This window comes from Polistes fuscatus, unplaced genomic scaffold (assembly GCF_010416935.1).
Source record: "Polistes fuscatus isolate 324 unplaced genomic scaffold, CU_Pfus_HIC Scaffold10, whole genome shotgun sequence".
NCBI classification, from domain to species: domain Eukaryota; kingdom Metazoa; phylum Arthropoda; class Insecta; order Hymenoptera; family Vespidae; genus Polistes; species Polistes fuscatus.
Window position 1 is genome coordinate 2,139,165 of NW_025112998.1, and position 13,440 is coordinate 2,152,604.

Sequence of the window (13,440 nt, forward strand, 5' to 3'; positions counted from 1 at the left end):
CCCAGTATGTTTACGTATTATATGTGGGAGGAAAAGGAGGTGGTTCGTCTCTGATGCGAGCAAGAGATTACCACTACTAACTCTAGCCGGTATTAATGCCAAATATGAGAACTCACCAACACCTTTGCTAGCTGGTATTAATAACCAAGAAGCATTTTAACGTCGCGTTAGCGTAGCGAGCAATTAGGATTTCGTCTGACTTTGCCTGGGCAGAAGCTGCTCGACGGCTTACCGACGGTTCCCTTCCTTCATCCTTTACTTGCTCACTCTATCCTACTCTATCATTTACTCTATTTCTCTCACTCTTTCTCTTTCTCTTTCTATCTCTCTGTCGCGAGCTTAGAAATTCTCTTCTCCCTCTCTATCTCCTCGTTATGATTATCTTACGTACAGCATCTTCGAAAGCGAAGAGTATATACCTAGTAGCCGAAGAATAAAGGATGCAGTTCCAACACATTCTTGGTAAATAAATGAGAGAAAGAGTTATTAACGTCCTATTTAACTTTAAGTGTATGCTCCTCTCGCTCTCACTCTCGCTCTCACTCTCACTCTTTCTCTCTATCCCTTTTTCTCTCTTTTATTCTCTGACAAGAGAAAAAAAATAATAAATATACTTTGTTCATCATGGAAACAAACGAGATTATAATTTATAAATTTCAAGGATTTACTAATAATCTAAATAATAAGTAAAACAATACTTATAATAATAATTGTTTTCAAGTTAAATTGAGATAAAATTAATGTTATTGTGGAAAATGTACAATTTTAATTTTAATTGTTCATTTTAATATACAATGGTAAATCTTTTTGTGTAAATTTATAATGCATTTAATTATTGCACAATTTATTGCAATTTATTCATAAAGGCGTAATTGTTGTAAGTCTTTTCTGTTTATTATTACGAAAATAGAAATTTCTGTATTTCAATCATTTTCATATTTGAATATTTACAACGTTAATAGATTCATATATGCGTGTATAACCAGTTCTGGTACGTTTAATGTTAAACATCATCGAAATAGACGAAATCATATTGTATAAATATTCCCATAAAATATCAATTCTATTACACGGAAAGAGAATAAAAGAGAAGAAGAAAAAAAACGTTCAGAATGAGAAAATACTATTCATTAAAAAGTAGATATGCATTATAAATCGGATAAAAATTCAAAAGAGACAGTTAAGCAACCTATTCTCGTAGTATTTAACGTAAACCGTAAGACGATAAGATTTAGTCGATTTACCTTGGCAACTGTTTAACTAGTTTCTTTCCGAAAATATGGACAATAAATTTACACTGAGGTAATTAGATGATATAATCTAGGTAAAAGAACACGTAGATTAAAAGAATACATTAATGTGTTCTATTGTGTCTTGATTGTACTATTTCAGGTATCACTTATTTTTTAAACGCTACCACGTTAATCGTCTTTCGATTGTCTTTCTTTATCATTACGAAAAGGTAACATACGCGGGACATATGTACGCTACACGTAATTTTATTTCTCCATTTTTTTTATTAACCTTTCATTTTATCTTTCTTTCTCACGTGGGAAAAAAGGATTAAAAAAAAAAAGGAAAAAAAAAAAATAGAACAAAACTATTTCATACTCGCGTATGGTAACGTGGTTTAATCTAGTGGCCACGAATCCTCGATACCGTTAATTAAAGTTACACAAGCGACCATTCAAAATACATGTTTCCGGAGTGAAAGCACGGACCATATGCTCTGCTTTTCCTCAAATGGAAGGATTCATGGTGTTACAACGAAACTCGATGCTCTTCCTAAAATCTGATACGAATTTCGAATAAACCGTTGTAGTCATGGTTGTTTTTGTTGTTGTTGTTGTTGTTGGTGGTGGTGGTTTTACTTGCAGACGAGATGGAATTGAAGAGAGATCATCATACATATATGATTAAAGATTAACTTTTCCTCTTCTCTACAATATGGGATAAATGTAAAGAGTTTTGGTAAGAGCGTATGAAAAAAAGTATTAAAAAATAATAGTATGGAAAAAAAGTTAGAAAATTGAAAATAAAAAAGTTGCTGTTAATAATATTGTTAGACGCGTACGTGCCTATACGAGAGATGTGATTTTTTTCCTATAATAAATGAATGATAAATTTGTTTAAGGACAATATTACGGAAAGTAAAAAAAAAAAAAAGGAAATTAGTAAAATGCAAAAAAATCATAAAAAAGGTAGTTTTATAAAGCGTAGCAACAATATTGATGACGCGTACGATGTTGACCCATAACGAGTTTCGTCCGTCAATGTGACCATTGGCAATGCTACCTAATAGGAAGAGCTAATAACAGGTAGGATGTTAACGATGCCACCGTGGCGCGTTCGTTAATTATTTACAAGTTTATCGATGCGTCGCGTGCATCGTTGCATAAAGTAAAATTGACACGAGGCTGTGAGATATGAAATTATTGGATATCTGGCGCGAGCCAATTTCTTCGTTACGCGATGTTGATTTATCGACTCGCGAAAAAGATACGACAAATAAATAAATATCAAAAATTCTTATTCGGAGAAAGAAAAAAGAAGTATACTCAACGCGCCTACTTTTTACCGATGGATAAGCTAATCATCTATCTAGACGTTTATCTAGGTACTTCAGAGGCAATAAAAATCCTCCCTCTAAGTATAGCAAAGGTGGAATTTAAGTGTTTTACAATGTATTAATTGACCAATTAATAAAGACTTCACTCTTGTAGATCTTTGGAAGAGAAATTTGATATTTTTAGTTCGGATAGACGTAGACGAGATTGTTAACGATAATTCGACGCGATGTTTTTCACGACAGTTTCGACCTATCTTTATGGCAACCATAATGTTACAGGAAAATTCCGAAAATAAACTTAATAAAACTTTGTCAGAGAGTTTTCTTACAAGAATTCAATTTCCAACCGTATTGATCATTGCCATAGTGCAATTCTAAAGCCATCTATCAGGAAAATTACGAAGAAACATTTTCTCCAATGAAATATTAACTATTGCCTACGAATTAGAAATAACACGCGATTGAATTTAATTGATATTATTTTTTATTCTCGAATCAGAAATGAAATTAATATCAAATTTTTTTATACTTCGGGAATAAAGAAAGACGGAGAGGAAAAGCAAAAGAAAAAGGAAAGGAAAAAGATAAAGCATAAGAAGTAAGAGAGAAAAATGCGTAGGTTCGCAGATTTCGACGTCTCTTCGGGAGTAAAAGGGCTACGGTGGTTGCTGACGGCGTTGTTAGGTAACAGATAGGTTCCGGTAATTGCTTCACTTAACGAGAAACACGTTCGTAACCGTTGTTCATTCCCCCTCATCCTTCATCGCACACAATTCGATATTAACCGTCGTGCTGTTTGATATACTTCGATATATAAGCCTCCTACTCTAGCTGCACGTTACACATGCACTTCGCCAGCCTTTTTCACTTCTACTCTCATTGGCCAAAAACCTCACTCGTTTGTCTCTCCAATCCTTCGATCATTCAAGAACACCCTAACGAATACTTTCAAACGAGTGAACGTGTTTTTTCGATTCGAAAATGATTCGAGTTTCGACGAGTCCCAATATCGTCACGTGCATTGATTAAACAATTTTTCTCCGTGCACGTGTTTTTATCTCAATATTATATTGAATTTGAGAGTTTCAAAACTTATTTTAAATGAAATAAATATTGAAAAATCAAATATTTACAAATTGATTGTGTCCGCTATGTAAAACCATTTCATTCGAGTTCTAGTAACTTTATAAATGAGTGGCTAAAAAAAAAGGACGATGAATAACATAATTATTAAGATATTATTTAATTTGTGGGTATGCACTTATCTCAAATCTAACAAAAACGTTATTTGTACTACTTTACTTTTCATTTACTAAAATGAAAGCAATGTGTCATAAAATTTAATATAAATATCAAATAGAATGTCTCTTTTTTTTTTTCTTTTGGTTTTATATTTGATCTAAAATGAATTTATTTTCTAACCCAAGAGAAAGAGATAGAATGAAATAGTGTTTAGATAGAATTCAAGAGAGCTTTTCTTGGACTTAAAACAATATGGCTGCTTTATGGAGTTAATGCACGTCACTTCCAAGAATATATATATATCTCTCTCTCTCACTCTCTCTGTCTCTTCCTGGATCTATCTGTCTTTCTATTCTGTTACTAGTTTCCTTCAATATTGTGTAGATCGATTTAAGGGTATAATTAAGCTTGAAAACGGGCCAACTTGTCCTAACAGACAGCTTGTCAGATAACTTGGAAATGTCTGGAAATCTTAGAGTGATCGTAATATTTAACAATTAAACTATATAAATATTTCTCTCTTGAACTATTTCATAAGCATTATATTTTAGACTCAGTTTCAATAGAAAATTATTTTATACCACATTTTATACAATAAAAATAGCTATTATCTGCCTTGAAATAAAAAATTGTCCAAAAACTAAAGAACAGATCTATAATTTGTAGAATTTGTAGTAATATAAAAACATTTGATTAGATTTGATTTCAATAGAACTGATTTTTTTCAGTAAGTTGTGTATACTTTTTTTCTATGCTATCTATACATGTAGATGAACGTTAAGTATATATAAAAAGAAAAAGAAACAAGATATTCTGGAAAGAAGAAATGAGGAAGAGAATCTTTCGCAAAGGAGCGACCACGAGCTTCCAAAGTACCAACGCTTTTTCCTTGGACGTAGTAAATACTGAAAGTAGAGGCTACCTCAGGGACTTTGCTCGGTACTCCAGTGAGTTTGCAGACCCTTCCACTAACTGTGCTTTTTTTCCCACAGCTCCTTCTTCTTCTTCTTCCTCTTTCTCGTCATCGTCATCCACGTCTTTGTCGTTTTCTTCTTCTTCTTCCTCTTACTCCTCCTCCTCCTCCTCCTCCTTCTCTTTCTCCTCTAACCGATAAGGAGTCAAGAAAAGATTTTACACTCTCGTAGACGACGGTAATGTTAGGGAGAATGATTGTGCTAGAACTTGCGGAATTCTTTTGTTACCACGACTTCCGTCACACGATCGAATCAGATTGTACCTTCCTTCTCTAACAAATATAAAATGGAAGAGGGAGTGTCGTCACCTTTGAAATTTTGTTATACCGCTCAAAAGTATTTGACCATCTAGAACAAATTTATATTTCGAGACTTGGAATAAATAAAACTTATTAGCGATGATCTATTCGTATATCGATCTATGTCTATTTATCTAGATATCAATCTATTTCTCTCTCTTTCTTTCTTTCCTTTAGAGATTTCTCTAGTTCGATTTATGAAAACCAAACGTCCATACCAACGAAATCAAATTTGACTGTGAATGATTGATTCGATTGGAAAAAAATGTAAAAGATAAAAAATTTGACACAATATTTCATTCGAAATAAATGTCATACTAGAATGTTTCGATTCGATTTTCTACTTTCTTTATATTGTAGATATATCTGTAGTAAATATACCTATATATATATATTCGTCTGATAGACTGAATTTTCACTGACGGAGCTAGCATACTTAATGACTACCTAATTAGCTGTCATAACTTCCGGAAATAACCATGGTTATGCGAGTTTCCGGCAACTTTCGCTTCTAGGATGAACGTATGATTAATCGATGTCGGATAATCCGAGTAGCACTATCTAATCCGTATTAGGTCGCGTCTAATAACACAGGAGCTTGTTTCCGCTTCCGTCCTGACAAATCGATTAGCTTGGCATTGAGTTCCTACTACACCTCGACTGATTCGAACTTGGAACGATTAGACGTAACCACCTACGGTAAATTCCCAGATAATCGATTAAAATTCTCTCATAATAAGAAAATTCGATAATAGAAAAACATATCTCTTTGTGGAATTGAAAATTGTATTGTACGTAAGCAAATTTGTAGATGTCCTTTAGAAACTTGGTATTCGACACGAAATGGGATGGACAGGTGCGTGAACATGTACTAGGCCTAGTAGGTTCAGAGTTACGCAGAGGTTAACCACGCAGACCTGACCACGTTGAGGAGAGAGTACGTCTATCCACTGATAAAAGGGAGGAGAGGGGACAGGAACAGTGGCCTTAATACGAAACAGGAGCTCAAAGGTGATCCTTCGCAACAACGTATCTAATTACTTGCTTCCAGACTGATCCGGGACGTGGCAAATTTACATCTTGTTTGCTCAAGCACCTGTGTGTCACTGTCTATATCTTCTTCCACCACCAGTACCACCTTCTACCCTACTCTACCCACTTTCCTACCTACCTACCCACTACCTCTGTTCACGTCCGCGACCAATATAGATTGAACTAGTCTCTATAAACGAGCTGTCGCCTTTACCTTCGTCGCCTTTGACCCCTTGATATCCTATGTTTCCGTGGCTTTGGAAAGTCTAACGCGTGACGCAATAACTTGCATGAGGATGGCCCCACAAAATGCCATCTCAACGCTCACTTTTATATCTTTTATCATTTAAATTATATTCATAAGTCTCTCCGACTACTTCGATTACTTTTTTTTTTCTTCCCTACACCTCTACTCTCTCCTCTTATTTATTAAATCTACATATTTATTCGTTGCTTAAGAGACCTAATTCTTTTTCTCGCTATTCCTATGCTAAGAAAATCATATCAAGAAATACAATACTTTAATATATACATACATGAATACATAGTTTTTAGTATTCGATGCGAAGCACGTAGCTGAAACTCCTATGATTTTCTAGATGCATCGAACGAGACGTTGAAGGCAACGATATTGTAACAATCAAATAACATACTGATAAGAAAATGTATAAAATAGAGTTTATCTATAATAGTATAGAAAAAAAATACAAAATTGATCGATTCTTACGGTTCTATTTTGAATGGTCTTGCATACTATTTTCATTTGTTTAATCTCCCTTTCTCATTCTCTCTCTCCCTTTGCATAAATATGCGTGTGTACATGTTACATACATACATACATAGAAAGGTAGTTTGCACACGTCGAATAAGTCGATGTACATGGACTTGCTAAAGAGGAGAGAGAGGGAGAAAGAGAGAGAGAGAGTCAATCGACAAACAGAAGGATGTATGTACGTACATACCTTGTAACTATCTATCGACGTTGACGTATCACCTTCTTGGAACGTATTTTAGAAAATTTCCTCTTTCAAGAAATTTCATTCGATCTTATTCTCGATAGAAATCCTTGTAACATCTGATACGCTAATGTAATTAATTTCTTAGCTTAGCACATCTGATACTTACGATCATTAATCCGTGAAAGAAGTATACTTTCGTGAAATTCGAGTTGGTCGTCAAGAAGAACGTCTCTTACGAGATCAGAGAAATACGAGATGAGAAAGAATGAAAGAGAAAGAAAAAGATAGGAAAAGAGAGAATACTGCGGAGTGCCTAGCTGGAGAAGTGTAATCAGTGTGAAATGTTGCTTTCACGACGACCCTCTCTTCTTTCTACGCATTTTATATACTCCCCGGTATACTTTTGTCTGCCCAAGTTCAACAACGCAAGAAAGAAAACTTCAAACGTGTCCAGTAGCGCGCGCTTTACTGTTCTTTTTTTTTTTTTTTTTTATCAATCTCCTTCTCAACGTTTTCAAAATTGATCGTGACAAATCTATGTAAAATACATTACTTTGTAAATTATAAATTCTCAATATTATATATTGTTTTGTTACCTAACAACTTTTATAATATTAAATGACGATAAAGTATATCTTTCTTAATTAAAAACTTTGCGAGTATAATTACTTAAAGTACATAATACAAATATTAACGTAGACATTTTATTTTAATAAATAGAAAGGAAACATACTTATTTAATTAAAAAATTCTTATAAGTTTAATTACTCAGATCATAAAATATGAAACTTTTATACAGTCATGTTTTTTTCTTTTGTAATATTAGGTATATACATAATATCAAAGAATATTATGTTATATATAACTAGATGCAACTAGAAATAATCGTACAATAAACTAATTATATTATGTATGTATAGAGTGTCCTATACCTGATGGTACAAACGAACAAGGAATGATTCTACATGAATAACATTTTTACATGCGAGGCTTTGCTTTGAAGAAAAATAAATTTGGAAAAATTAATCAGATACGTAAAAATTAAACGAAACGGCAAAAACAATATAAATAAAAATAAAAATAAAAAAGTCTAAGTCTCTCTTTTTAAGTCTACAAAAAAGTTACTCGATACAAAATTTACCGCGCAAATATATCTTTTTTTTTCTGTTTTGTGTGGCTATCCATTCAGTCTATATATTCTTTTTTGTAGGAAGATAAAGATAAAAATGACCATCTTCTTGAAAGAGACTCGTTTATTGCGACACCCCTTCTCTTATCGGGAAATTTCGATCGTCTAGAGGGGTGGTATACCCTACGCTCCGTCACGCACGCTGAAACAAATTTATGAGAGCATATCGGTGTTGCTCTGGCTCAATGGTAGGAGAAAAAGAGAGAACGAAAAGTCGAGCTTCTTTCTACTATGGCGAAACCATCGATACGAGCGTGTATACGATTTATGGAAGGTACGTCGAATCTTCAACATACGCAGCAAATAAAAATTATTAACGTTTATCGAGATATATGTGCTATATACGAAACAAAAAATATAAATATATATATATTTTATCCCTATATACGTTAAATAATAATCATATATTTATACATTAGGATATTTATTACTTTTATGTGCCCTTAAATATAATTGAAAGCAAAATTTTTTCTAGAAAAAAAATTTAGAAGAAAAATTTTCTAAAAAAAAAAAAAAATAAATTCAACCCCTTTGGCCATCTCGTTTTAAATTACCATGTTCACCTACAATTATTACAATTAAAAAATTAAATGAAATTGTAGATAACGACGCGATTTATCGGCACGAAAGTAAAACTATATAAACGTAAGATTTAAGATTAATCATCAACGTCAAATGAAATATAAAATATGAAAAAGTATTTTACGTACGAACATCCTTGACAAGCTTGACACGAAAGAAAGCGTTTTTTATTAGCGTTCATTTTATTTGTTATCGCAAAAAATGATATCTAACTCTACCATCGGCATGATTTTACACACGCGAAATGAACTTTGGTACGTATATAATTATCATACGATTTATCTAACAAATCACGTTAACAATTGACATCAATTTTATTTAAATTTCAAGTTAAATTTAAATCCATGGAAAATGTATCACCGTTGTATCGCAAAGGTCAATTATAGAGACTTAATATCAATTAAAATCGACCAAAAATAATATTGGTTTATTTAAAAGAATATCATTTTTATTAATTCTAATTGAAAAATAGAGAAAAAGGATAAAGGGTGAGAGAGTGAAAATTAATGGCGAGACACTTGTCGAAAAGTCACTTATGTATTAGGGTAAAGAGAAATGAAGAGGGAAATACGTGAGAGGATAAGATGAAAGGTTACCTACGCCACTGTGGGAGTTATGCAATATACATTACCTAAAATGTCCCGTGAGAGAGTCGCGCAATGAACATCAACGAAACGTCATACTACTCTTCGTCTCTCTAGCATAACGCAACGTTTTCTGCTTATAGCGGTATAAAAGGGGTGTGCGAGCATGGTAAAAGGTGAACAAAACGCATTTAAACGTCCTTCCTCTCTCACCCTCTCTCTCTCTCTCTCTCTTTTTCATTCTCTCTTTTCTTCTCTTTCTTGTATTATCTTTGTCTTTACTTGTCTCCTTTTCATACCCCTTCTCTAATTAAATGCGAATTAGTTTACGGTCATCATTATCATCTTTATTATCAAATTATCTGTTTATTACGAAATTAACAATTTTAAATTACACGTTTTCTCTCTTTCTTGCTTCCCTTTATTTATCTTCTATTTTTTATTTTTTATATTGGGTTGTAAAATTTTTCATAAGTTTGTTCTTCTACTTAGAATCGTCTTATTCTCTATACGTATCCTTTTCTCTCTCTTGAGAATCATTTTATTCAACGTACAAAGAATATTACAAAATGGAAATCTTGTAGAATGTGTAAACTTTAAACTTGCGTTATCTACACATGCGCGAACCAAATGAGAGCAAATTTACTATAGAATTAATTCAATCTTTAACTCATATTAATCCAGCATATCCAAGTACACAAGCAAGATATTTACATAGAATTAACGTTCAAGAAACCTACATTTGTTACCTGTTTATCAAGATAATATGTCAGGAATTAAAATGAAATGAAATGAAATATCTGGAGAATTTCAAGAAAGTAAAATAATACCGAACGTAGGAAAAATTCTCTCGCTTGAAATGTTTATAACTCTATTTTTGATAAAGAGATTTGTGAAATTAATTAGTTATACCGGTACTCGTTCCACGTTATTTCTATTTAACTACGTTGATTTTTCTATTTTTTCTGTACTTGACGGTACGTTTCGATAAATTATTATCCTGATAATAACCCATCGTTTTAATGACAAAAAGAACGATTAAATAACATATTTTTCTATGGTTCGTAAATGAAGGGATAATATCGATGCAAATTTTATCGATTCTTTTTTCTTTTCCACACTTTCATCATTATCCTCTTCATAAAACATAATGGAATTCAATAATACGCGACTTTCAAACTATCAGCGTTTATTATCAAATAATGTTTTTATATATCAATGCATACATATGCATATATATTTAAATATATTAAACTATATTTAATAATATACAATTTTTTAAACGATTTAAAGTTTAAAATATTTCTTTTTATGCATACAGAGACGGACAGAAAAAAAATATAAATATATTTATGTTTATATTGTATATAAAGATAATCATATTTAAATATATATATAAACAGTATAAAAATATTATTGAATTTTGCAAAAGCGAAGCTCTTTCTTCAAATCTGTAAATATTCAGTCAGTTGGATTCTCTAGAACGCGGAAAGCGGCACGCGAACGTGTCTCGCGAAGTTCCACGGACTGTCACAAAGTTTCGTTCGGGAAACAGAATTAAGGCGTTATAGAAATGGATTAAGGAGTTTAATTAAGTTGATTCAACGTCCGCGTCACGAAATCTCACCGCTCTGCCTTGAGTTAGTCGTCCCACTAAACTCCTTCTCTCCCTCTTCTCTTCCTCCCTCCCCATTTTGCATTTTCCCTCCCTTTTACATAGACTCACCAACCCTCAAGAAACATTTTCTTCGAGCGACTGAGCCGACTACTATCGCGAGATACATCCTTTGCGATCGTTCAACCCTAATTCTCATAATTAATACACGTCTAGAATTATTCTAATGCATTGATGATCATTTTAATTAATGAAAATTATGACGACGACAAGAAAATTATAATATATATATAAAAATATAATAGCAAAAGTAATTCAGCTATAGAAAATCCTCCTATCATTTATGATCAAAACTTCCAACTTATTCTCAAACAACTCATTCTAATTTCTCAATGAATTATGAACGATTACGATAGGTAATAATCTCGTAGGGAAAGAAGAAAAAAATAATAGGACAACCCGAAGAAACTTAAAAGCGAGGAAACGATGACTGTGGTGCTCGATGTAATACGATCCCGTATTTCTCCGATTTTCTTTGCTTTACGATCTAGTATTCTTTCATCTGCGAACGCTTGCACCTTATATCCGGCGGGATTAGAGAACCTCTGTCCGTGACCGTTTCATTACTCATCCTACACGCGCTCTGGAACTACGTGTTCATTCTCTCTTTCTCTCTTTCTCTCTCTTTATCTCTCTTTTTCTAATTCATACTCCCTACTACATTTACTATTTCTCTCTCTTTCTCTTTTAGTTTGTATTTACTACTACATTTGCTATCTCTCTATTTTTCTCTTTCTAGTTCATACTCACTACAACATTTACTATCTCTCTCTCTCTCTCCTCTCTATCTCTATCTTTTATTGTCTCTTTTTTTCTCGTTCGCGCTTTCTCTTTTATATATCTGACTCTTTCTCTCTCTCTCTCTCTCTTATTGTCTCCCTGTCTTTCGCATTTTCGCCATTTTTCTCCGTCCTTTTCTCTCAGACTCTCTCATTTATTCCTTCTCTCTCTCTTTCACCGGTAGGACGACTTCGCAATATTGTAAGGTAAGCTACAATAGGTTGCTCCCGAAGAGATGCAGTATGATAAAGAGAGGTGAACTAGAGTGGGGGTGAGATTGAAAAAAGGAGTAATATGTGTTACAGAATATCTCATATGCGACAGAGAAATAGAGAAAGGAAGTGGAAGAGAGGAAGAGAAAGAGGTAAGGAAACAAACTACTCTAATGTACTTTACTCTAATTTTGAACTTACACGTTACATGAGAGGAACATTGATTACGTGAGCCAGAACAACGTCAACAACAACGACAACGACGACAACGACGAGAAAGACGACTTTTATTATTTATTTAAGTAGGGTCTGTGATGACACGTCCATCGCTCGTTTGCTCTATCTTAATTAGAAATTTACTAAGGTGGTAGGAGGAAATTAAAAACTTGGGCAGAAAAGTTGCTCGGGGAATTGTGCTTGGTAGATTCGCATATTTCTTATTTCGAGACGCAAAAAAGTACGAGGAGCTCACCTGGAAGTAAGAAACTTTTCGACTCGGAAGAAGGACGAACGAAGGAACGAAGAAAGGAACGAAGGAAGGTACGAACCAACGAACGAACCAACGAACGAACCAACGAACAGAGAGGAAGAAGAGTATGAGAAAGCTGAAATATTTTCTCTGAACTTATTTTAATAAGCTCGACGCGACGCTACACCGTGAGAGAAGGCTACGAGAGAGAAAGATAGAAAGAAAGAAAAAGAGAATGAATGCAAGGCTTATGGAATAATAACATGCTTTTCCAATACTTTCCAGAGTAGTCGCATATAACGATGCCTGGTAATAATGATATCATGACGAGGACAATCAAGATTTAAGAAAAACTTGACAAATAGAATAGAATAATAAACATTTTACAGAGAAAAAGAAATCAAAGCATTCAAACTACAGGTAATTATGAATGTGTATGTATATTTTCATGTATTTCTCGAGCCGAGAACGAAACAAAAATAGCCAAACACATTTCGTGCAGAAGAGCATGCAATAAATATCTTACATGCATTGCTTCGTACTTAGTTTATCTAATCGAGATTAATTTTGATATATCGATACTTTGATATTATAAATAAATGAACAAGAAGACAAACTTATTCACGACGTTTAAATAAGAATAATAATTTTGTTTAAGTCTTTAATTTTTTACGAAATGAAATTTTGAAGAATGTTTTGAATTAAAGATCTTGTTTCTGAATTGTGACTAGAAATCACAAGGAAAATTCTGAACAATCCTATAAATACGATATATACATCTATCGAAGTTCGATTTTCTCTAACGCAACACATACGAAAAGTACGTTTCTCCTACGACAGATTTGTACTATTTCCCGATAAAGCGAATGCCGTT